This window comes from Delphinapterus leucas, chromosome 21 (assembly GCF_059928025.1).
Source record: "Delphinapterus leucas isolate spDelLeu-1000000601 "Yukka" chromosome 21, BTC_Dleu_Yukka2, whole genome shotgun sequence".
In the NCBI taxonomy this organism is placed as follows: Eukaryota; Metazoa; Chordata; class Mammalia; order Artiodactyla; family Monodontidae; genus Delphinapterus; species Delphinapterus leucas.
The window spans coordinates 27,211,847-27,238,417 of NC_143149.1; positions in this window are offsets into that span (position 1 = coordinate 27,211,847).

Genomic DNA, 26,571 nt, shown 5'->3' on the forward strand with positions numbered 1-26,571 from the left:
GTGATGCTGATGGTGCTGGTCTGGGGACCACACCTGGAGAAGAGAATAGCTTGTTGTAGTGTGTTGAGATACAAATTGTTGTTTTTATTAAAGAGTCCAAAAATCCTGTTTCTTATCCAGTCTATCAAGTTTCTCCTCTTTTTCTTTCCTGCCTCAAGTTTCTCTAACTGAATGAGAAGGGGGGAGGGTCACACTTTCAGTTACACTATAAGTTTTTATTCCCATCAAATGTGTTCCTTCTTGTTGCTTCCTAAGGTCATCAGATGAGAACCAAATATCCTGGATGACAATACCAATTAAGACCAAGTACAGTGGGTAATATTCTGGTTCTTCTCCAAACGCTTGTGTTCTAAGGGCCTGAGAGGTAGGACCCAGTCGTGTTGGGTGAGATTACTGTTAGAATACTTCTTTTTCAGTTTGAGTGCTACTATGGGGATGGGATAGCAAAGGAGGGAACTTGGAGGACAGTGTATGGCATTGTCACTATGTAGCTGATACATCATCATCTCCAAAGAAATGGGAAGACTATGCCCTGCAACCTGCTCACGGGGGCATTCTCTGGTGACCTTACTGGACCTGAGGGGCAGATATGCTGGAAATGGAAATGCCAGAGTTAGTGAATAAGTATTCCGAGACAGGGAGAGCTCTGAGAGCACCTGACAGCCTCTCCCACGGGTCTCTGGCAGGACTGGGCCCCGGGGTCAGGGTAACCTGCTCAGGTATGTTCCGTGTATAGACTTCCTTCCCTTCCCTGTATCTCTTTGCTCACACTATACCTGCAGGCGTTGACATCGTCCATTCACGGCCCATTACTTCCTAGCAATATGTCTCAGAGAAACCAACTTTCACTTAAATCCCTGTCTCATGGGTTGCTTTGCGTGGTGGGAGGAAAGACAACCAGTGCAGCTGAAACTTGAGTACCACTGGGAAACTCAAGTGAACATCCATCCAGGGAGCATTTATATAACAACTCGGGCTTTTAGTAACTTTTTGTCAAGTATATTTATTTTATTAGTGATGAATGTTCTTACAGAAGAATTAGACAATTCAGGTCACCCAAACCTCAATGTTCAAGTTACCTAGCATCTAGAGGTAAACGTAGGGTAAAATCTTGCACCAACACGCATCCCTAGCCATGACTCACAGGGTCCATCCAGGTTCAGAGTAGCATTGTATTGAAGAGAACACATCCATCAATGGAGAGGAAATTCAAAGTAGCACAGATACTTTAATTTTTTGGAGTATTTAAAGGTTAAGTGTGTGAAGCATGGTCATTTACCTCTAACATATTATAGGTGTCTCCTGTTCACACCCATCAAATACTGGGGCAGCTCCTGCATCTTTTTTTTTTTTTTAAATACAACTTCTCCCCAAATAAAACTCCCCACCCATATCAGATGGGTATCACTTATCCTCCACTTCCTTCCTTTTTCTTCCTAAGTTACAGGATATTAGAAATCTAAAAGCAACCTGACTCTCTGGGTCCCTCCTTAGAAGGCTTAGGAGAGAAAGAATGCAGGAGCTGGTCCCCAGCGTCCCTTAGCAGGTTGGGGGAAGGCAGACCTGAAGACATTAATAAATAATGTGTGTCCTATTGCACAGATATTTTTACCATGCCTTATTTTTCTTTGACAGCTTTTTTTTTCACTTAGCAACACATATACTTTTCTCTTTAATAATTATGTATGCACAGTCATCATTACTTTTGGATTTCATAGATTCAATTCAAGAGTATAATTTATTTGCCTAGTCCACTATTCCTGAATATATATGGTATTTTCACTTTTTCTCCTGTTATAAGTTGCTGTGTGTATATATATTTATGTACTAACTTGCTACTTTCCTTAGGATCGTTCACAGAAGTGGAATTACTAGATTGGAGATAGCAATTTTCAAATCTTCTGATATATGTTGCTGTCTTATCTTCCAGCAATATATGGGTATAGTGATTTTGCCAGGACTTCAAAAACTCAAGAGGTTGTTATCCTATTTTAATCTTTGTCAATTTATAGGCAAATAACAAATAAATACATCAATAGCATCTTGTGAAACATCTGGTTTCTTTTTTTGTTAATTAAATGTTATTGAGGTAACATTGGTTTATAACACTATGTGGGTTTCATGTGTACAACCTTATATTTCTACTTCTGTATTCACTACAGCATGTTCACCACCAAAAATTTAGTTTCCATATGTCATCATATGGTTGATCCCCTTTACCCATTTTGCTCTCCCTCCCTGCCAACCCCAGCACTTTGGTAACCACTACTCTGTTCTCTGTATCTACATGTCTGTTTTTGTTTGTTTCTGTTTGTTTATTTAGTTAGTTTTTTTATATTCTACATATGAGTGAAATCATACAGTATTTATCTTTCTCCCTCTGACTTATTTCTCTTAGCATAATAATCTCTTGCTATTATCACAGATAGCAAGATTTCATCTTTTTTATGGCTGAATAGTATTTCTCTGTGTGTGTGTGTGTGCACATGTGTATCATCTTTATCCATTCATCCATTGATGAGCACTTAGATTGTTTCCATATCTTGGCTATTGTAAATAATGGTGCAGTGAACACAGGAGTGCATATATTTTTTAATGTGTTTTCATATTTTTTGGATAAATACCCAGAAGTGGGGGATAGCTGGATCATCTTTTCATGTGCCTGTTGGCCATCTGTGTGTCTTCTTTGGAAAAATGTGTGCTCAGATCCTCTGCCCACTTTTCAGTCAGGTTGTTTGTTTTGCTGTTGTTGTTGTTGAGTCGTATGAGTTCATTATATATTTTGGTTATTAACCCCTTTGGATGTTAACCCCAGATATATGATTTGCAAATATCTTCTCTCATTTGGTAGGTTTCTTTGTTTTGTTGATGGTTTCCTTTGCTGTGCAGAAGCTTTTTAATTTGACGTAGTCCCATTTATTTATTTTGCTTTTGTTTCCTTTGCCTGAGGAGACATATCTAGAAACATATTGCTAAGACCTGTGTCAAAGAGCATACTGACTGTGTTTTCTTCTAAGAATTTTATGGTTTCAGGTTGTACATTCAAGTCTTTAATCTATATTGAGTTGTTTTTTTGTGTGTATGGTTAGAGATAGTGGCATAGTTTCATTCTTTTGCACGTAGCTGTCCAGTTTTCCCAGCACCACTCATTGAAGAGACTATCCTTTCTCCATTTTATGTTCTTTGTTGTAAATCAATTGTCTGTACATGTGTGGGTTTATTTCTGGACCCTCAGTTCTGTTCACTTGATCTAAGTATCCATTTTTCCGCCACTACCACACTGTTTTGATTACTATGGCTTTGTAATATATTTTGAAGTCAGGGAATGTGATACCTCCAGCTTTGTTCCTTTTTCACAAGATTGCTTTGGCTATTTGGAATATATTGTGATTCCATATAAATTTTAGAATTTTTTTGTTCTATTTCTGTAAAAAGTGTCCTTTGGATTTTAATAGAAATTGCATTGAATCTGTAGATTGTTTTAGGTACTGTGGATATTTTATCAATGTTAATTCTTCCAATCCATGAGCACAGAATATCTGAGCACAGAATATCTTTGCATTTATTTGTGTCTTATTCAGTTTTTTCCCACAGTGTCTTACAGTTTTCAGTGTACAAGTCTTTCACCTCCTTCATTAGATTTATTCCTAGGTATTTTATTCCTTTATTTTCGAGTTGAAAATGGTATTGTTTTCTTAGTTTCTTTTTCTGCTATCTCACTGTTAGTATATAAAAATGCAACAGATTTTTGTATGTTGATTTTATACCCTGAAATTTTACTGTATTTGTCTATTATTTCTATTAGTGTTTTGATGGAGTCTTTAGGGTTTTCTGTACATAAAATCATGTCATCTGCAAATAGTGACAGTTTTACTTCTTCTTTCCAATTTAATGCCTTTTATTTCTTTTTCCTGCTTAATTGCTCTGGCTAGGACTTCTAATACTGTGTTGAATAAGTGGTGAGAGTGGGCATCCTTGTCTTGTTCCTAATTTTAGAGTGATAGCCTTCAGTTTTTCACCAGAGTGGGAAAATCTGGTTTCTTTAATCACTCTTAATATTGGTAGGGTTTTTTTTTTTTTTTTGTATGTTACAAAATCCTCTTTTCATTCCATAAACTGCTTTTCATTCTGTAGCTTACTTTTTTCATTGAGGTTTTAGTCTCGATGTTTTGCAGGAGCGCTTGATAGATAAACTATGTTAGCCATTTGTCTGGGAAATATTTCCCAGGGTAGTGTTTTCTTTGTAAAACATTAAACTGTTACATTGGCTACTTGAAGAATTACAGTCTTAATTAACAAATTAAAAATGTTCTTTGCTAAATGATTCCCTTTTACCCTGTGGCTGCTACAGGCCTCACTTCTTTAAGTCACAGCACATGTGGTACCATCTCACCTGTGGTGGCCCTTTTTCACAGCCTCAGAAACAAGAAACCACTTTATATAATCCTGTAGCATTGCTGTGTTGAATATAAATGAATGTGTTTGCAAATTCCACTTAAGGATTGCATTTATCATTCTCATGGCTTAAAGTTACTAGGCTGCACAAGAATTTCATGAAGGATCCATCTGAAGGGTATATGAGACTGCCTATCCAAAGTGGTGTTACTGACAAATGCTGGAGAATTTGAGAGAAGGCTGTGACCAGGGTCAGCCTGAGTAGTTGCTGTTTGTGGGAGGCCCTGACTTGAAATGGCTCTGTTGTGATTTCAACAGGCAGAGAGAGAGAGAAAAAGACATTGTGCGTCTTGCTCTATTCTTGTAGAAGCAAGAAAAGCCTCTTCCAACACAGAGCAAGTAAATAAAAATAAATGGCAATGTCAGTACCTGGGCCAGCTGCTCACCCACAATTGAACTGCCCAGTAGCAAGATTCTGCTGCATGTGTAAGCCCAGATGACCTTCTGGACTACTCTCTACACGCTAAGCACACAGTGGCCTTGAGTCTTGGATCAAACTTGGCAGTAAAATTACGTGATCTCCATGCTTCTGCTTGGAGAGAATATTGTTCTATTCTGTATCTTTATTTTAGGTTCACATGCGTGGGCTCAAATAGTCACACTGTGTAACTATAGAAGACTGTAAATGATATTCCTCGATATGCTGAATAGCCGTGCAGGAATATAAATGATATTTATGGGGAAGTTGGGAGTGCTTTAAGTATTGTGAAAATGCTGACTTTGACACATAGGGGATAATGATGCAGAAACAGTAGGCTCTTTGTAAACTGTTTAATGGCAACAATTTTCTAAATCAAAGCAATCTACACTTCCCCATTTACAATTTTATCTCTGACTACTACAGTCTCATAAAGAGGTTTAGTACACAAAATCTTTTGCTTTTCTGAATGGTTATCCAGTACTCTGATGCTTCAAACTGTTTATATTTTATCTTTTAAAACCTAGAAATATTTCATGGGGGGTTGGTAGGGCATGGCATTTTGGCTGAAATATGGTATTGTTAATAGATACAAAATTTAAGAGGCACAAGTTTTAAACATTTGAGATGGTTTCCTTCTATAGTGTTTTATATCCTAGATAAATATTAATACTTATATAAATGGGTTTGTGTGCTTGCATAGAAATAATATAGCGGTAATGTACACATGTCTCTAGCCTATTGAGTAATGGGTGTGCAGTGGTAAATGCCAGAAGGATTACACTGTGCAACTCAATTTTGTTTAATTTTTCAAATATGGCAAAGTTTAATCTGTATATTCTGTATTTGCTAAATTATAGACATTTACCTTTTTTTTTTTTTTTTTTTTTTTGCGGTGCGCGGGCCTCTCACTGTTGTGGCCTCTCCCGTTGTGGAGCACGGGCTCCGGACGTGCAGGCCCAGCGGCCATGGCTCACGGGCCCAGCCGCTCTGCGGCATGTGGGATCCTCCCGGACTGGGGCACGAACCCGTGTGTCCTGCATCGGCAGGCGGACTCTCAACCACTGCGCCACCAGGGAAGCCCAGACATTTACCTTTAAATGCACATTTTTCTCCATGTGTGAGCTAAAATAATTCTTGTAATCTAATTATATTTGACTGTAGACAGTGCTGTTTACATTTCTTAATGCCTATGTTTATTTCTGACCTGCTGTATCTTCATTTAATGAGTTTCTCTAGAATTTCCAGCGAACCCCCTTTGCTTGCATCAGATGAAAAAATAAGTTAATAAGAAGAACAGAAGTATTAGAGAAAAATACCTGCGAGAAAACACTCGAATGTTTCTAAAGGGACCTAGAAAGAAGTTTCCTACTGTGTTTTCTTTTTGTCATATGGAACATTTTTAGAAGTAAAGATTCTGCTGTATTCTGCTCTGAGTACATTTGAATCACACATCTCGATGTTACTAAGTTTTCCCTGATTCCACTTTTCATTTTCATTTACAGGAAGAGATTTCTTTTATTCGGCAGAGTAATTTTCATAATCTCTGATGGTGTAAGGCATGGGAGGAAAAGTAAACCTAGGTTTGTGCTCAGAAACACAATATCCCAACTTTATGTCTCTGGGACTTTACAGTAAACTTTTATTTTAAATGTTTTTCTGTGTGCTCACAAGAATTTAGAGGATATGAAACACATACTACATTTTTTTTACCCTTAAACACTGAATAAAAACTCATGCATGGAAGTGCCTAATAAAATGTATAAAGTCCAAAGGAAGGAAGAGGAATTTTATGAATCTGGTACAGACCTGACAGAAAAAATTAGGTTAAAAAGCAGAACAATCCCTTTGTGGGGAGCGTCACTAACCAGTGGAAAGATGGAGAAGATTTGCACATTTAATTTCTGGTGGACTTGACTGTGTATAACTTTTGGTTCATGATGTATATTTTCTCTGGAGGGTTTCCACGTCATTTTTATCATGTTGGAATTCTTAAGAGAAAAAAAATTCTCTAAATTGAAAAACTCTTTGGCTTTACCTGATTCTCTCTTTCTACTTCGCATATTCTCCTGGGGAAAAAGTGGAAATGAACTCTAGCTTGGGGTATGGGAGGTAAAAACTGTCAGTGGAAGCCATGATATTATCATTATTTAGACTAATAGGAAATGACAGGAACTGTGTAGAAATAATCATTGTCTTTGTGAGAAATTGCAAATCAGATTAGAGACTTTCAATCATAGTGACTAATTAAATATATATTTATATAGAGAGTAATGAAAACTCATTAGGGCTGCAAAGATTTTTTTTCATAAATATGTTTGAGGAGTCAATTTAAAATATTGGTGATATATGGAATTTCAAAGTGTATTTTCCTCGTTAATCATATGTGCTGTTTTACTGCTTTATTTTTAGTATATAGTTTCAGGATCAATGTATGGATTGTAGTTGGAGCAGCGTTAATTGTCAGAAAGAAAATGGAGGGAAAATATAGAATAGGGGAATTTTTACAGAACATCTTAACTTAAGGGAAAATATAAAACCATGAAATGAGAAGAGTCATATATAATTGCAAATATATGTAAAATTTGTATAGATATTTGTATATATATACAGTTTTATATGTATAAATATTTTATTACATTTTCATATAACCAAGAATTTTTAAGCATAAATATTCATCATTTGATACAATAAAAAAATCAGATAAAAATTTGTATAGTGGTCTTCAGTGTACCATGGAATCAGTGGCTCATTTGGACAGTAGATAATGGAGGGTCACTATTCTAAATATTTATTTCTTTATTAGCTATCGTGAGAGGGCAGAAAGACTTCACTACTCCTTCATTTACCCAGTTTTACGTTTTCCAATGATTCCATGTGTCAGATGTTGGCATTCACAGCAATGATTTTGTCTTTGTGTTTGTTTCTGTAAAACCACACTGGACCTCTTCAGAGTAACACAGCACATCACTGCAGACCAGAAAATCGATGCATTAGAGCACAATAGCCATTTTTCTTTATGTTAATTGAAGCTTGATGGAAGTTGAACTAAAATTAAGCAAATATAAGAGAGGGATGCTCACCACCATTAAAAGGAGAGTGAAGAACAACTTAATGTTTTGGAAAATGTCCTTTGAGGCTTGTGACGTGAGTGTGGTCAACAGATCGCACCAGTTGACAATTTAAAATAATGAACTCATTGGACCAGAAGTAGGTTCTTTGTGCGAAGAGCCGAAACAGAGGCTGACCCCTTGAGCAGCAGCTGTGGTAACTCAGGAGACAGTAACCTACCTACCCATGGAGTAGGTTTTTTAGGGCATATATTCAGCCAGTCTCCTTTAGAGGATTTGTAACCCATATATTTTTGAGATATTTTGAGAAGGAGATTGCTTAAATTGTGTGATGGAAATGTGGCATGAACCCAGTCGTCTTTAGTCTTCTCAGTTAAATCCAAAAAACATGTGGTCACTTTATCGCAAGTGACATGCGTTCTCTGGGAAGAAGTGAGAGTTCTCTTAAGAATATTGATGAAAGTTTTTGTTACAGCCATCATCATCGGTATCATCTTTTCCCCAAGTATGCTTAGGGCTCATTCTCCTAAACTTGTGACATGATGTGTAGGATTTGGTTGGAAGGTATATGAGTGCCATCATGCATTGTTCATGCTCCAACACATTCCTCCTTGCTAAGTTCACTGCTAGGAGCCTTGACATGGTCGTAAGTAGCAAAGAGAGAAGGCGACCTGGCCTCAAGGTCAGTGCTCCCAGCACTTTATCATGGCCTTCCTAATTTGTGATTTGTGTATGGTGACTTTCACTCTGTAGAACTCTCTAGAATTCAATTTAAATTTATAATGTATAGCCAAAGAGGTCCCATGATGGGAGACCAAGGATGTTGACTAAAGACTAATGAAAGTCTAACATGAGCAGAGCTAAGGATAACCTGGGAACTAAATGCAAAGGACAAATATTAATATTTTATATTTCTTTATTTGGAGTTCTTCAGATTACAAAAGTGATACCTCCTTGTCTGGTCAAATGAAACAAGACAATGGAAAGATGTATAAAGGCAAAGCTGATTATCTTCCTTTCCTCCTGACTTTATCCTAATTTCCCCACCTGGTAAAAGCAGTATTGATAGCTCAGTGTCTATCTTTTTTTTTGTTATTTAACATCTTTATTGGAGTATAATTGCTTTACAATACTGTGTTAGTTTCTGCTGTATAACAAAGTGAAACAGATATATATGTATACATATATCCCCATACCCCCTCCCTCTTGAATCTCCCTCCTGCCCTTCTTATCCCACCCCTCTAGGTGGTCACAGTGCAAGGAGCTGACTTCCCTGAACTATTCAGCTGCTTCCCACTAGCTAGCTATTTTACATTTGGTAGTGTATATATGTCCATGCCATGCTCTCACTTTGGCCCACCTAAAATTCCCCCTCCCTGTGTCCTCAAGTTCATTCTCTACATCTGCATCTTATTTTTAATTTTTGAATTTTATTTCATTTATTTTTTTATACAGCATGTTCTTATTAGTTATCTATTTTATACATATTAGTGTTTATATGTCAATCCCAATCTCCCAGTTCATCCCACCACCATCCCCACCCCCCTGCATATGTTTGTTCTCTACACCTGTGGCTATTGTAAATAGTGCTGCAATGAACATTGGGGTGCATGTGTCTTTTTGAATTATGGTTTCCTCTGGGTATATGCCCAGTAGTGGGATGCCCGGGTCGTATGGTAATTCTATTTTCAGTTTTTTAAGGAACCTCCATACTGCTCTCCATAGTGGCTGTATCAATTCACATTCCCACCAACAGTGCAAGAGAGTTCCCTTTTTCTCCACACCCTCTCCAGCATTTGTTGTTTGTAAGTTTTCTGATGATGCCCATTCTAACTGGTGTGAGGTGATACCTCATTGTCGTTTTGATTTGCATTTCTCTAATAATTAATGATGTTGAACAGCTTTTCATGTGCTGCTTGGCCATCTGTATGTCTTCTTTGGAGAAATGTCTATTTAGGTCTTCTGCCCATTTTTGGATTGGGTTGTTTGTTTTTTTGATATTGAGCTGCATGATCTGCTTGTAAATTTTGGAGGTTAATCCTTCGTCAGTTGCTTCATGTGCAAATATTTTCTCCCATTCTGAGGGTTGTCTTTTCGTCTTGTTTGTAGTTTCCTTTGCTTTGCAAAAGCTTTTAAGTTTCATTAGGTCCCATTTGTTTACTTTTGTTTTTATTTCCATTACTCTAGGAGGTGGATCAAAAAGATCTTGCTGTGATTTATGTCAAAGAGTGTTCTTCCTATGTTTTCCTCTACGACTCTTATACTGTCTGGTCTTATGTTTAGGTCTCGAATCCATTTTGAGTTTATTTTTGTGTATGGTGTTAGGGAGTGTTCTAATTTCATTCTTTCATATGTAGCTGTCCAGTTTTCCCAGCACCAGTTATTGAAGAGACTGTCTTTTCTCCATTGTATATCCTTGCCTCTTTGTCATAGATTAGTTGACCATAGGTGCGTGGGTTTATCTCTGGGCTTTCTATCCTGTTCCAGTGATCTATATTTCTCTTTTTGTGCTAATACCGTATTGTCTTGATTACTGTAGCTTTGTAGTATAGTCTGAAGTCAGGGAGCCTGATTCCTCCAGGACCGTTTTGTTCCCTCAAGACTGCTTTGGCTATTCGGGGTCTTTTGTGTCTCCATACAAATTTTAAGATTTTTTGTTCTAGTTTTGTAAAAAATGCCATTGGTAATTTGATAGGGATTGCATTGAATCTGTAGCTTGCTTCGGGTACTATACCCATTTTCACAATGTTCATTCTTCCAATCCAAGAACATGGTATATCTCTCCGTCTGTTTGTATCATCTTTAATTTCTTTCATCAGTGTCTTATAGTTTTCTGCATATAGGTCGTTTGTCTCCCTAGGGAGGTTTATTCCTAGGTATTTTATTCTTTTTGTTGCAGTGGTAAGTGGGAGTGTTTCCTTAATTTCTCTTTCAGATTTTTCATTATTAGTGTATAGGAATGCAAGAGATTTCTGTGCATTAATTTTGTATCCTGCAACTTTACCAGATTCATTGATTAGCTCTAGTAGTTTTCTGGTGGCATCTTTAGGATTCTCTATGTATAGTATTTCATCTGAAAACAGTGACAGTTTTACTTCTTCTTTTCCAATTTGTATTCCTTTTATTTCTTTTTCTTCTCTGATTGCCATGGCTAGGACTTCCAAAACTATGTTGAATAATAGTGGCGAGAGTGGACATCCTTGTTTTGTTCCTGATCTTAGGGGAAATGCTTTTAGTTTTTCACCATTGAGAATGATGTTTGCTGTGGGTTTGTCGTACGTGGCCTTTATTATGTTGAGGTAGGTTCCCTCTGTGCCCACTTTCTGGAGAGTTTTTATCATAAATTGGTGTTGAATTTTGTCAAAAGCTTTTTCTGAATCTATAGAGATGATCATATGGTTTTTATCCTTGAATTTGTTAATATGGTGTATCACATTATTGATTTGTGTATATTGAAGATATACACAAGTGGGATAAATCCCACTTGATCATGGAGTATGATCCGTTTAATTTGTTGTTGGATTCTGTTTGCTAGTATTTTGTTGAGGATTTTTGCATCTATATTCATCAGTGATATTGGCCTGTAATTTTCTTTTTCTTTTTTTTTTTTGTAGTATCTTTGTGTGCTTTTGGTATCAGGGTGATGGTGGCCTCATAGAATGAGTTTGGGAGTGTTCCTTCCTCTACAATTTTTTGGAAGAGTTTGAGAAGGATAGGTGTTAGCTCTTCTCTAAATGTTTGATAGAATTCACTTGTGAAGCCATCTGGTCCTGGACTTTTGTCTGTTGGAAGATTTTTAAGCACAGTTTGAATTTGAAATCTTGTGATTGTTCTGTTCGTATTTTCTATTTCTTCCTGGTTCAGTCTTGGAAGGTTATACCGCTCTAAGAATTTGTCCATACACATTCTCTTGTATATTATTTGTTGCTTTTCCCTTGCTGCTTTTAATATTTTTTTTGTATTTAATTTTTGATAGCTTATTTAATATGTGTCTTGGCATGTTTCTCCTTGGATTTATCCTGTATGAGACTCTCTGTGCTTCCTGGACTTAATTGACTATTCCTTTCCCATGTTAGGGAACTTTTCAACTATAATCTCTTCAAATATTTTCTCAGACTCTTTCTTTTTCTCTTCTTCTTCTGGGACCCCTATAATCGAACGTTGAGGAGTTTAATGTTGTCCCCAAGGTCTCTGAGACTGTCCTCAATTCTTTTCATTCTTTTTTCTTTATTCTGCTCTGCAGTAGTCATTTCCACTATTTTATCTTCCAGGTCACTTATCCATCCTTCTGTCTCAGTTATTCTGCTATTGATCCCTTCTAGAGAATTTTTAATTTCATTTATTGTGTTGTTCATCATTGTTTGCTCTTTAGTTCTTCTAGGTCCTTGTTAAACATTTCATGTATTTTCTGCATTCCTTTTTCAAGATTTTGGATCATCTTTACTATCATTACTCTGAATTCTTTTTCAGGCAGACTGCCTATTTCCTCTTCAGTTGTTTGGTCTGGTAGGTTTTTACTTTGCTCCTTCATCTGCTGCATGTTTCTCTGTTTTCTCATTTTGTTTAACTCACTGTGTTTGGGGTCTCCTTTTCAGGCTGCAGGTTTGTAGTTCCTGTTGTTTTTGGTGTCTGCCCCCAGTGGGTAGGGTTGGTTCAGTGGGTTGTGTAGACTTCCTGGTGGAGGGGACTGGTGTCTGTGTTCTGGTGGTTGGGGCTGGATCTTGTCTTTCTGGTCAGCAGGGCCACGTCCGGTGGTGTGTTTTGGGGTGTCTGTGAACTTAGTATGATTTTAGGCAGCCTCTCTGCTAATGGGTGGGGCTGTGATCCAGTCTTGCTAGTTGTTTGGCATGGGGTGCCCAGTACTGGAGCTTTCTGGTCGTTGAGTGGTGCTGGGTCTTAGCATCGAGACAGAGATCTCTGGGAGAGTTCTTGCCGATTGATATTACATGGGGCCGGGAGGTCTCTGGTGGTCCAATGTCCGGAACTCAGCTGTCCCGCCTCAGAGTCTCAGGCCTGACACCAGGACATGGCACCAAGACTCTGTCAGCACACGGCTCTCAGTGCGAAGCCGGCTTTGTGCTTCCCTCTCTCCTTCTCCAAGGCTGCTAGGGCTGCAGCAGCCGTGCTGTCCTCCACCGCTGCCTCTTAAGAGCCACATGGCTCCAGAGGGGAGGACACAAGGGGAGGGGGCGTGCAGAGGGATGGACCTGGGTGCCAAGCCCTGTGTAGCAGGAAGCGGTGACACCTGGGTCACGATGCCTCTAGATCTCGCTCTCTGTTTTTCAAAATATAATATAAACCCCCTTATTTCCCTCCCGCCCAGCCCCCCTGCGACGGTTACTGGCAGGCGGCTCACGCGTGCGCTGGCTGGACTAGCCGAGTGCCTCCTGAGCGTCCCCTGGCCTCACCCCTATTTTTTTTTTTTTCATTTTCTTTTTTATTTTTGGCCGCGCCACACTTCACGCAGGATCTTAGTTCCCTGACCTGGGATCGAACCCATGCCCCCTGCAGTGGAAGTGTGGAGTCTTAATCACTGGCCCACTAGGGAAGTCCCAGTGTCTATCTTTACACCTTTTAAAATTGCTTATACAAATATATTAAAGCAGATGTAATCCCCATATCATTGGTGGTGTTTTACCAAACTAAAAATCATTCTGTTCACATTAATTTGCTTTTTTCACTAAAGAAATATATCATGGAGTGAACAAATTGTGAGTACAAGGCATGCAGTCAGGGGAGCAAGTTTGGGAGTGTCTGGAATATTGTTACGCACAGTTGGGAGAGAAGCAAGTTCAATGATTACAAAGGCTATTGCATGCTATAGGATAAGATAGATGTACCAAATATTAATTAATCAGTAAAGATTAGTTTTTTTATTTCTAGCAATCATAGATACAGACATGCTAGTTGGAGCTTTAGATTAGCCTGGGAAAATCAGTGTGGAGTTACCACAGTGAGAAGTTCTCATCTATCCATGAGAAGAGAAACTTTAAGACAGCAGTGAAATGCTCTTTCTCTGTGATCAGAATGACAAACATAAAAAGTTCTGATAATTCCAAAAATTGGATAGGATGTAAAGAAGAGTAACACATGTGCTGCTAGCTGTAAAAATAGGAAAATATTTTTTTCATTATCTAATAAAGTTGAAGGTTATGTGTATCCAAATCCCGCATATTCATTCTAGAAATGTACTTGAGAACAAACGTTCTCAAATAGTTTTGTCTCAGGATCCCTTTAGAGTCTTAAAATTTATTGAGAACCCCAAAGAGCTTTTGTTTCTGTAGGTTTTATCTATGGATCTTTACCAGTATGACCACTCTTTACCAATTTACTCATCTTTTCCAATATAAATTTTAGACCATTTTCAGGTATTTATTATTATGCTTAGAATAACAAAAATATACCCAATACATAAACAGCATGTTTTTATGAAAAATAGCTATGCTTTGCAAAACAAAAACTTACTAAAAAACATGATGTTGCTTTTTCATTTTTGCAAATCGTTTTAATGTTTGGCCAAATAGGAAACAACTCCTATCTGCTTCTGGATTCAATCTGTTGTGCTATGTAGTTTTGGTCCCAGTATATGAGGAAAGTCTAGCTCCACAGTGATGTATATTTGACAGAGGAAGGAGTGGGTTTTTTGTTTGTTTGTTTGTTTGTTTTTGGCGGTAAGCGGCCACTGTTGTGGCCTCTCCTATTGCAGAGCACAGGCTCCGGACGCACAGGCTCAGCGGCCATGGCTCACGGGCCCAGCCGCTCCGCGGCATGTGGGATCTTCCCGGACCGGCGCACGAACCCGTGTCCCTTGCATCGGCAGGCGGGTTCTCAACCACTGCGCCACCAGGGAAGCCCTCAGGAAGGAGTGCTTTAGTAGCCTTTTTAGATAGTTATGGACATTCTTTTTGATACTACGTGCAACTTGACCTGTGGTAGTTTTGTGAAGTTTAGCGGCAATGTAAAACAATGTCAAAGAACATTTATACTCTTTCTCTATTCTGGTAGCTTGCGTTTTGGTTGGGTGTTTATCCACAATAATCTTGTGATATCATGCAACAGTCAATTAGAAAATATTGATTCACCGAGTTCTGCAGATCTTCCAAATGTGGATGCATTCATAATGCAGTAGAAAAATCGTGGGATAGGGAGGGTGGGAGATGAGGCTCAAGAGGGACGGGTTATGGGGATATATGTATACATATAGCTGATTCACTTTGCTATACAGTGGAAACTAACACAACATTGTAAAGCAATTATACTCCAGTAAAGATGAAAAAAAAAAATTGAGACGAGAAGGGATAAAAGAAAAAAAATTCTAACAATAAAGATGAATCTATGTGACATCCAGTTTCAATACAAATCATAAAAATTTAAAAAAATCGCTTTCATTCATATTACTACTAATTTCATCTGAACGGTATTTGAGTATTAGGAAGCTATAAATTCGCAGTGGCAGATAAAAGTTTTCAACAATTCTAATTTTCCAATGAAAGCACAAATTTTGTTATTGGCAATGAGTACTGTCAGTTTTTTAGTTTTGTTTGAAATGATAATCTCACTGTTCATTTTCGAGAAAATTTCTGCTAAATACTCAAATTTGAATAATAGTTTCTTTCAGTCTTTCTTCTAGTGTACCAGTGTTCCATGAAAAAAAAGTTGATAACTCAGTTACACAAGGGCTTTTCTACTTCAGTAGGCAAGAGGCAAGAGGACAGCTTCATGCATAATATTTGTTATTTAAAAAGCATGTACTGAAGAATGGAGACCTAATAAAATAAATGGTTTTTACTGCTTCATCAAAGTCCTCAGGCTGACGCTTTTTTTTTTTCTGTTGCAAGTGTGTGGCAGTAAAAGATGCAGTAGAGTATGGTGCCAATATATCAGTTTTGCCCGCAGTTTGCTCACCATTGGTTTTACACCATCAGTTGAATGTCAGTGCAGTGAAAAAAGAAAGTCACATTTTAGTATTATTAGTAGACTAGATTTTTCTTCCTGGTCCTGTGGTTGTTGGGAAGTCTCAGGGTTCTGTGGATCACATTTTGAGAATAATTATCTTAGAAAAACTTGCATGTGTTCACCACATTATAGGTACAAGTATGTTTTAGTTTAATTGTGTGTAATACAAAAATACTTGGAAATAATTCCAGTGCCTGTTAACTTGAGGATGGAGAAATACATTGCAGCGCACAGGCATACCTCACTTTATCACACTCCAATTTATTGTGCTTTGTATATAATGCATTTTTCTTTCATCGAAGGTTTGTGGCACCCTTGCATCAAGCGAGCCTGTTGATGTCATTTTTCCAACAGCCTTTGCTCACTTTGTGCCTCTGTGTCCCATTTTTGGTAATTCTCATTAGATTTCAAACTTTTGTATTATTATTCTATTTGTTATGGTAATCTGTGATCAGTGATCTTTGATATTACTATTGTAATTGTTTGGGGGACCCACAAACCACACCCATATGAGAGGCCACACTTGATTGATGAATGTTGTTTGTCTTCTTACTGCTCCACTGACTGGCTTTTCCCCTCTCCCCTTCTCCTCCAGCCTCTCTTTTCTGGGAGGTGGAAAAATATTAAAATTAGACCAATTAATAACCCTTCAGTGGCCTCTAAGTGTTCAGATGAAAAGAAGAGTCCCATGTCTCTCACTTTAAATTAAAAGCTACAAATGATTAAGCTTAGTAAAGGAAGGCAAGATAGACGGAGAGCTAAGCCTCTTGTACCCGTTAGCCAAGTTGTAAATGCAAAGGAAAAGTTCTGGAAGGAAATTAAATGTGCTACTCCAATGAACACACAAATGATAAGAAAGGAGAACAGCCTTATTGCTGATATGGAGAAAGTTTGATTGTTCTGGCTAGAAGATCAAACCAGCTACAACACTGCCTTAAGCCAGAGTCTAATCAAGAGCAAGACCCTGTCTTCAATTCTGTGAAGGCTGAGAGAGACAAGGAAGCTGCAGAAGACAAGTTTGAAGCTTGTTGGTTTGTGAGGTTTAAGGAAAGAGGTTTAAGGAAAGAAGCCGTATTCATAACATAAAAGTGCAAGGTGAAGCAGCAAATGCTGATGTAGAAGCTGCAGGAAATTATCCAGAAAATCTAGCTAAGATCATTAATGACGGTGATACACTAAACAAGAGATTTTCAATATAGACCAAACAGCCTTCTATTGGAAGAAGATGCCATCTAGGACTTTCATAGCTAGAGAGGAAAAGTCAATGCCTGGCTTCAAAGCTTCAAAGGGCAGGCTGAGTCTCTTATTAGGGGCTAATGTATTTGGTGACTTCAAGTTGAAGCCAGTGCTCATTTACCGTTCTTAAAATCCTACGGCCTTTAAGAAAGATGTTAAATCTACTCTGCCCGTGCTCTATAAATGGAACAACAAAGACGGGATGACAGCACACCTCTATACAACATGATTTACTGAATATTTTAAGCCCACTGTGGAGACCTACTGCTCTGAAGAAAAGCTTTCTTTCAGAATATTACTGCTCATTGACAAAGCATATGGTCATCCAAGAGCTCTGATGGAAATGTACAACAAGTAATCTTGTAATGTTGCTTTCATGCCTGCTAACACAGCATCATTTTGTAGCCAATGGATCCAGGAGAAATTTTGACTTTCAAGTCTTACCATTGAAGAAACAAGTTTTGTAAAACTATTGCTGCCAGAGATAGTGATTCCTCTGATGGTTCTGGGCAAAATAAAGTAAAAATCATCTGGAAAGCATTCAACATTCTAGGTGCCATTAAGAACATTTGTGATTAGATATGGGGATATATGTATATGTATAGCTGACTCACTTTGTTAAAAAGCAGAAACTAACACACCATTGTAAAGCAATTATACTCCAATAAAGATGTTAAAAAAAAAACCATTTGTGATTCATGGGAAGAGGTAAAAATATCAACATTAACAGGAGCTTGGAAGAAGGTGGTTCGAACCCTCATGAGTAACTTTGACGGGTTCAGGACTTCACTGGAGGAGGTAACTGCAGATGTGAGGGAAACAGCAGGAGAACTAGAATTCGAAGTGGAGCCTGAAGATGGGACTGAACTGCTGCAATCTCAAGATAAAGCCTCAAAGGATGAGGAATTGCTTCTTATGGATAAGCAAAGAAAGTGGTTTCTTGAAAGGGACTCCACTCAGGCTGACGATGCTGTGAAGATGGTGGGAAAAACACCAGGGATTGGGAATGTTATACAGGCTTAGTTGATAAAGCAGCAGTAGGGTTTGAGAGGATTAACTTCAACTCTGAAAGATGTTCTACTGTGGGTAAAATACTGTCAAACAGCATTGCCTGCTCCAGAGAAATTTTTCATCCAAGAGTCAATTGATGTGCAAACGTCACTGTTGTCTCACTTTAAGGAATTGCCACAGCTTCTTCAAAATGCTGCAGCCACAGCAACATCGAGGTGGGACCCTCCACCAGCCGAAAAAAGATTAGGACTTGCTGAAGATTTAGATGATGGTTAGCCTTTTTAAGATTTAAAGTATTTTAAAGTAAGGTATTTACAGTTTTTAGACGTAATGTTATTTCACACTTAATAGAGTACAGTATACTGTGAACATAACTTTTATATGCACTTGGAAACCAAAAAACTTGTGTGGCTCACTTGCCATATTTGCTTTACGATGGTGATCTGGAACTGAACCTACGATACCTCCAAGGTATTCCTTTGGTCATACGATGGGGTTCTATCTCAAGATCGTAATGTTAGGTGAAAAAAGAAAAATGAAAAAATTATGGCACACTACTAAATATGCCTCTTCTAAAATATGATCTCTGTGAAATCGAGTGTCTTTGTGTATTTAATTCACGTTTGGATCGTAAATAAATACAAATTCCTAGCAAATAATAGGCACTCAATAAGTACTTTTTAAAATGAGATTTTTTTTTTTTCTGTACGCGTGCCTGTCACTGTTGTGGCCTCTCCCGATGCGGAGCACAGGCTCCGGACGCACAGGCTCAGTGGCCATGGCTCACGGGCCCAGCCGCTCCGCGGCATGTGGGATCTTCCCGGACTGGGGCACGAACCCGTGTCCCCCGCATTGGCAGGCGGACTCTCAACCACTGTGCCACCAGGGAAGCCCTAAATGAGAAATTTTAATTAATAAAATCCAAGACTATGCAAAACTCAACGATATAATGTTTAGAGAACAGTAATGGAATAATAAACTCCTTCACCACTTGTGGTTTCAAAACTTATTTCTAGCTTTAAAATGGACCACAAAAGTGAGCTTACATTTTACAAGTAACTATTTTTGGCATAATTACTTAAAAACAGTCAAATTTCCTATCCTCCATCTTCATTCTAAGTCTTTCTTTTTTTTTTTAACATCTTTATTGGAGTATAATCGCTTTACAATGGTGTGTTAGTTTCTGCTTTATAACAAAGTGAATCAGTTATACGTATACATATATCCCCATATCTCCTCCCTCTTGTGTCTCCCTCCCAACCTCCCTATCCCACCCCTCTAGGTGGACACAAAGCACCGAGCTGATCTCCCTGTGCTATGCAGCTGCTTCCCACTAGCTAGCTATTTTACATTTGGTAGTGTATATATGTCCGTGCCACTCTCGCACTTCATCCCAGCTTACACTTCCCCCTCCCCGTGTCCTCTTGTCCATTCTCTACCTCTGCATCTTTATTCCTGTCCTGCCTCTAGGTCCTTCAGAACCATTTATTTTTTAAGATTCCATATATATGTGTTAGCATTCGGTATTTTTTTTTCTCTTTCTGACTTACTTCACTCTGTATGACAGATTCTAGGTCCATCCACCTCACTACAAATAACTCAGTTTTGTTTCTTTTTATGGCTGAGTAATATTCCATTGTATATATGTGCCACATCTTCTTTATCCATTCATCTGTCAATGGATAATTAGGTCACTTACATGTCCTGGCTACTGTAAATAGAGCTGCAGTGAGCACTGTGGTACATGACTCTTTTTGAATCATAGTTTTCTCAGGGTATATGCCCACTAGTGGGATTGCTGGGTCATATGGTAGTTCTATTTTTAGTTTTTTACGGAACTTCCATACTGATCTCCATAGTGTATGTACCAATTCACATTCCCACCAACAGTGCAAGAGGGTTCCCTTTTCTCCATACCCTTTCCCGCCTTTATTGTTTGTAGATTTATTGATGATGGCCATTCTGACCGGTGTGAGGTGGTACCTCATTGTAGTTTTGATTTGCATTTCTCTAATGATTAGTGATGTTGACCATTCTTTCATGTGTCTGTTGGCAATCTGTATATCTTCTTTGGAGAAATGTCTATTTAGGTCTTCTGCCCATTTTGGGATTGGGTTTTTTTTTTTTTTTTTTTTTGGATATTGAGCTGCATGAGCTGCTTGTATATTTTGGAGATTAATCCGTTGTCAGTTTCTTCTTTTGCAAACATTTTCTCCCATTCTTAGGGTTGTCTTTTCATCTTGTTTATGGTTTCCTTTGCTGTGCAAAATCTTTTAAGTTTCATTAGGTCCCATTTGTTTATTTTTGTTTTTATTTCCATTTCTCTAGGAGGTGGGTCAAGACGGATCTTGCTGTGATTTATGTCATGGAGTGTTCTTCCTATGTTTTCCTGTAAGAGTTTTACACTGTCTGTCCTTACATTTAGGTCTTCAATCCATTTTGAGTTTATTTTTGTGTATGGTGTTAGGGAGTGTTCTAATTTCATTCTTTTACATGTATCTGTCCAGTTTTCCCAGCACCACTTATTGAAGAGGCTGTCCTTTCTCCACTGTACATTCCTGCCTCCTTTATCAAAGATAAGGTGACCATATGTGCATGGGTTTATCTCTGGGTTTTCTATCCTGTTCCATTGATCTATATTTCTGTTTTTGTGCCAGTACTATATTGTCTTGATTACTGTAGCCTTGTTATTGTCTTGATTACTGTAGCTTTGTAGTATAGTCTGAAATCAGGAAGTCTGATTCCTCCAGCTCTGTTTTTTCCCCTCAGGACTGCTTTGGCTATTCAGGGTCCTTTGTGTCTCCATACAGATTTTACGAGTTTTGTCCTAGTTTTGTAAAAAGTGCCATTGGTAGTCTGATAGGGATTGTATTGAATCTGTAGATTGCTTTGGGTAGTATAGTAATTTTCACAATATTGATTCTTCCACTCCAAGAACATGGTATCTATCTCTCCATGTGTTTGTATCATCTTAAATTTCTTTCATCAGTGTCTTACAGTTTTCTGCATACAGGTCTTTTGTCTCCCTGGGTAGGTTTATTCCTAGGTATTTCATTCTTTCTGTTGCAATGGTAAATTGGAGTATTTCCTTAATCTCTCTTTCAGATTCTTCATCATTAGTGTATAGGAAGTGTGCAAGTACTCTTAACAGAGACCCCAATTCCAAATCCTCGAGACTCATTTTTTCCCAAAAGATTATTGAAAATCCTTTTTTCCTTTTCTTTTTCTTGCCCACCAAGTCCCCACATGGCTCATGAAGCATTTAAACAATTATAAACTTTGAAAAGTTATAAGTGATCTTATAGAAGATTTTCTAAAATATTCCTGATAGTGATATTTAAAGCACCTGAACTCATAGTATTAAATATATCTATACAGTTTGAGTGCATTTTATAAAGGTAGACAAGTTCACATATGCCCGTGTATGTATTTTTAAGTCTCATGTATTATTGAAAATGGCACCATCAGGGTAGCATCTTCCGTGATAAATTGTAGTCAGAGCCATCCTACCTTTGGTGTTTTTCAAGATTATAGAAGCAAAGAACTGATCTTCTGCTCATGGAGAATGAAACTCATTATCCCCTAGAAAATATGGCGTTAAATAATATCATGTTCAAAAGAGAAAATTTAGTAATCTCATTGCTCCCAGGGAGCATTCATTCAGCTGTTGCCTAATATGAGAAGTTGTTTGTGTTAGTGGAGGTATAAATGATAAGGCTTTAATTTTATTTTTAATATTATTGAGAAAAAAATTCAAGTTGAAATATGGAAGTGCCATTTTTCCCCTTTTAAGATTTAGAGAGCCTTAAAAGTTTGATAAAAACTGGTGCTTAGAGCTTCCTTGGTGGCGCAGTGGTTAAGAATCTGCCTGCCAATGCAGGGGACACGGGTTGAAGCCCTGGTCAGGGAAGACCCCACATGCTGCAGAGCAACTAAGCCCATGAGCCAAAACTACTGAGCCTGTGCTCTAGAGCCCACGAGCCACAACTACTGAGCCCATGCGCCACATCTACTGAAGCCCGCACACTCTAGGGCCCGTGCTGTGCAACAAGAGAAGCCACCGCAGTGAGAAGCCCGCGCACCACCACGAAGAGTAGCCCCTGCTCGCGGCAACTAGAGAAAGCCTGCACACAGCAACAAAGACCCAGCACAGCCAACACAAATAAATAAATAAAAATAATAAAAATAAATAAATTAAAAAACAAAAAAAACCTGGTGCTTATATCCTTTATTTATTTATTTTTTAAATTTATGTTTGGCTGTGTTGGGTCTTTGTTGCTGCATGCGGGCTTTCTCTAATTTCAGTGAGTGGGGGCTACTCTTTGTTGTGGTACACGGTCTTCTCTCTGCAGTGGCTTCTCTTGTTGTGGAGCACAGGCTCTGGGCACGTGGACTTCAGTAGTTGTGACTCGCGGCCTCTAGAGTGCAGGTTTAGTAGTTGTGGCGCATGGGCTTAGTTGCTCCACGGCATGTAGGATCTTCCTGGACCAGGGCTCGAACCCTTGTTGCCTGCATTGGCAGGCAGGTTCTTACGCACTGCACTGCCAGGGAAGTCCTTGGTGCTTATATCCTTGAAGTGTAACTTTCTTATAACCAAAAGTTTATATACTTTAATTTACATATCCGTATCTCCCCTCATACCAGCCCCTTACAACCACCAGTCTGTTTTCTGTTTCTGTGAAATCAACTTTAAAAAAATATTCTTTGTGTGGTGATAACACATTATATGTCTTTCTCTTTCTGGCTTATTTCAGTTAGAATAATGCTCTCCAGGTTCTTCCATGTTGTTGCAGATGACAGGATTTCCTTATTTTTAATGGCTGAATCATTACACATGTGTGTATGTGTGTAGATATATGTGTGTGTATATCACATTTTCTTTATCCATTCATCCCTTGAGGGAAATTTAGTTTATTACCATATCTTGGCTATTGTGAGTAATGCTGCATTGTGCATGGGATTGCAGATATCTCTTGAGATACTGATTTCATTCCCTTTGGATATATGCCCAGAAATGGAATTGCTGGGTCCTATGGTAGTTCTATTTTTAACTTTTTGAGGAACCATTGTACTGTTTTCCACAGTGGCTACACCAATTTACATTTCCTGTAACAGTGAACAGTGTTTCTCTTTTATCTGCATCCTTGCCAAAATGTACTATTTCAAGTCTTGTTCTTATTTTGTTTTATTTTATTTATATATTTGGCCGCATCGGGTCTTAGTTGCGGTGTGTGGGCTGTTTCTTGTGGCACACGGACGGGCTTCTCTGTAGTTGTGGCGTGCAGGCTGAGTAGTTGCGGCGTGCAGGCTTAGTTTTCCCGTGGCATGTGGGATCTTAGTCCCCTGACCAGGGATCAGATCTGCATCGTCTGCATTGGAAGGGGGATTCTTAAACACTGGACCACCAGGGAAGTCCCTCAAGTCTTGTTGATAATAGCCATCCTAAAAGATGTGAGGTGATATCTCATTGTGGTTTTGGTAATATTTTAAATTTTTTTAAGATATGTATTGTCACCTAACCTATGATCTGTCTTGGAAAATGTTCTGTGTGTGTTTGAAAAGAATGTGTTCTGCTGCTATGGGATAGAATGTTCTGTATATATCTGTTAGGCATATTCGGTTGAAAGTGTAGTTCAAGTCCGTTATTTCTTTATTGATTTTCTGTCTGCGTAATTTATCCATTGTTGAAAGTGGGGTATTGAAGTCCCCTGTTATTGCATTGCTGTCTGTTTCTACCTTCAGATCTGTTAATAATAGTTCAATACGTTTAGGTGCTCCGATATTGGGTTTGTATATATTTACACTTGTTATGCCCTCTTAATAACTTGACCCCTTTATAATTGTATAATGACCTTCTTTTTCATTTATTACAGTTTACTGCTGCTAAATTTGCTTCTAAGCCTTATCAGGGTTCCCTTGTATGTGATTAATATTTTTTTCTTGCTTGTTTTTGAAATTCTGTTTTTGTCTTTGATTTTTGAGAGTTTGATTATAATGTGTTTATGTGAAGATCTCTTTGGGTTGAACCTATGTGGAGATCTTTGAGCCTCGTGTTATCTGTATGGCTGTGTATTTCCACAGTTTTGGTAAGCTTTCAGCTCTTATGCCTTTAAATAAGTTTTCATTTCCTTTCTCCTCCTTCTTCTTTCTGGGACTCCTGTAATGCTAATATTATTTTCTTTGATGGTATCCCATAATTCATGTCAATTTTCCTAACTCTTTAATTCTTATTTATTTTTTCTTTGCTGAATGATGTTGAGAGATATGTATTCAGGTTCTCAGATTTTCTTTTCTTCTGCTTGATTAAGCCTGCTTTTGAAGCTCTCTATTGCATTTTTCATTTTATTCATTATACTCTTCAGTTCTATAGTTTCTGTTCGGTTTTTTTTTTAAAATCATTTATGTCTCTTTGTTGAACTTCTCACTTTGTTCACACAATTTATTTCTGAGTTCTTGGCTTTGCATTCATGCCTGTGCATTTAAAGGAACAGTTACCTCTTCTAGCCTTTTTTGGATTGGCTTTGGTGGGGAAAGACTTTTCCTTAAGTTGGGTACAAAGGCACTAGCTGGGTGGGGTTCAATGTCTCTCGTGTCTGGGAGACCACAGAGGCATAGTCTCTGAGTGTCTCCATCGGCTGAGATCATCTTCTGATAAAACTACAGGAGTTTTCTGTGGTGAAGACTGCAGAGGTTCTCTGAGGGGCAGTGGCAGCTAGAGCTATTGTCATCCTCAGAGGTGAATGCTGCTGGGCTCTTTTTGTTCTACACTTTTATTTTGGGGAGGATATTTTATTTGAGGTTATCTCTCTTGTCCCCAGGTCTGGTGTGCTGGCTGTCAGTGAAGCAGCAGAGCTGGGATCCTGGGGTCAGGTGCTTTTAGAGCTACCACAGCACCTGGGTCCTGGGACAGAGATACACTTTTTATGGTGGTGGTGTTGGTATCTGAGGTGCAGGCCTGTGCATATCTCCTGTGGAACCAGGACCTGCACCTCCAGGGCTCAGGGCAGTAACTTGGGCCGTGTGTGTGTGTGTGTGTGTGTGTGTGTGTGTGTGTGTGTGTTGGGGAGACTGGCAGTAGCACAGGCCTTGTGATGACAGGGTACAACATCGGCTTTGGTTCGGGGCAGGGTATAGTAGTAGGCTCTGGGAATGGTGGCTCAGAGTCCCAGTTCTGGCCCCCCAGGGGGTAGCTGGAGATAGCAGCAGCTTGGCTCTGATGATTGCGGGTCAGTGCCATGACTTAGAAGCCTGGGGGCGGGCACAGGGCTACTGCCGCACAGCCCAGTGATGGCAGGACAAAGCCAGGAGCTAGAACCCAAGGGCGGGTTGCAGAGCAGCCTTAGTGCCCCACCCCCTACCTGTGTAATGACAAGTCAGAGCCACGCCTCATAACCCTTGGGCTGGGGCACAGAACAGCAGCAGCACAGCCCAAGGACGGCAGGTCAAAGCTGTGATTTAGGATGCACAGTGGGCAGCCACAGAACAGTAGCATGGCCCTGGTGATGGCCCATGAAAGCCTCACGTCAGGACCCAGAGATGGGGTTAGAGCAGCAGCAGCTCAGTCCCAGTGACGGTGGGTCAAAGCAGCCAGTGACTTAGGACCTGGGGTCTGCAACTATGACCCTAAATGCATAAGCGTCAGCAGTGCAGGCCTGGTTATTGGGAGTCAAAGCCCAGTTGAGCCCCAGAGAGCAGGTCCAGAGCAGCAGCAGCTCTGGTCCCGGGAGGAGACACATTTTTGTGGACTCCAGGTGGCTCTGTCAGCTGGGTTCAGTGCTAGTTAAGACTGTGGGGTCCTTGGTATCAAAGGCTGCAAATATTCGTGACCCCCTTTTCCCTGTGGGGTGAAACCCCTCTGAGTGGATCCCTCCTGGTGCTAAGCTGCTCTGGATTCGGGGATGGGGTGATGCATGTAAAATGCTTCCTACACTTTTCTGTGCAGCAATCCTTGAGTTTTGAGCTCTGCAGGGTTTTGATTGCTTTTTGCTGTAGTCCAGAGCCTTCCTAGAGCTATTTTCATTGATTTGTAGTTTGTTTATTGTTTTTGTAGGAGAGATGAGCATTGGGATCCTCTAGCCCTCCACGTTGCTGACATCACCTTCTTAACAATTTTAGAAGTAAAAAACTGTCAACATCAAAAATTATAAGCAAAATGTTATTGTCTAATGAAAGCCAAGAAATTGTCCCTGTTGTTTTTTTTAAATTGCACTATAATTACATTGATTCAGATGTTGCTGGAAATAAATAATTCACTAATAAGGATCCTCGAAGACATTTTTATCCTATAAAGATTTTCTCAATGATGATAGCTCTTAATGACACTTGACTAATATCTTTTTGCAGGATACTGGACCCATTACAGCAAAATAGATCAACAAAGTAGTCTTTGCAACTATGCCCCTAAATGCATAAGCCATTGGGGAA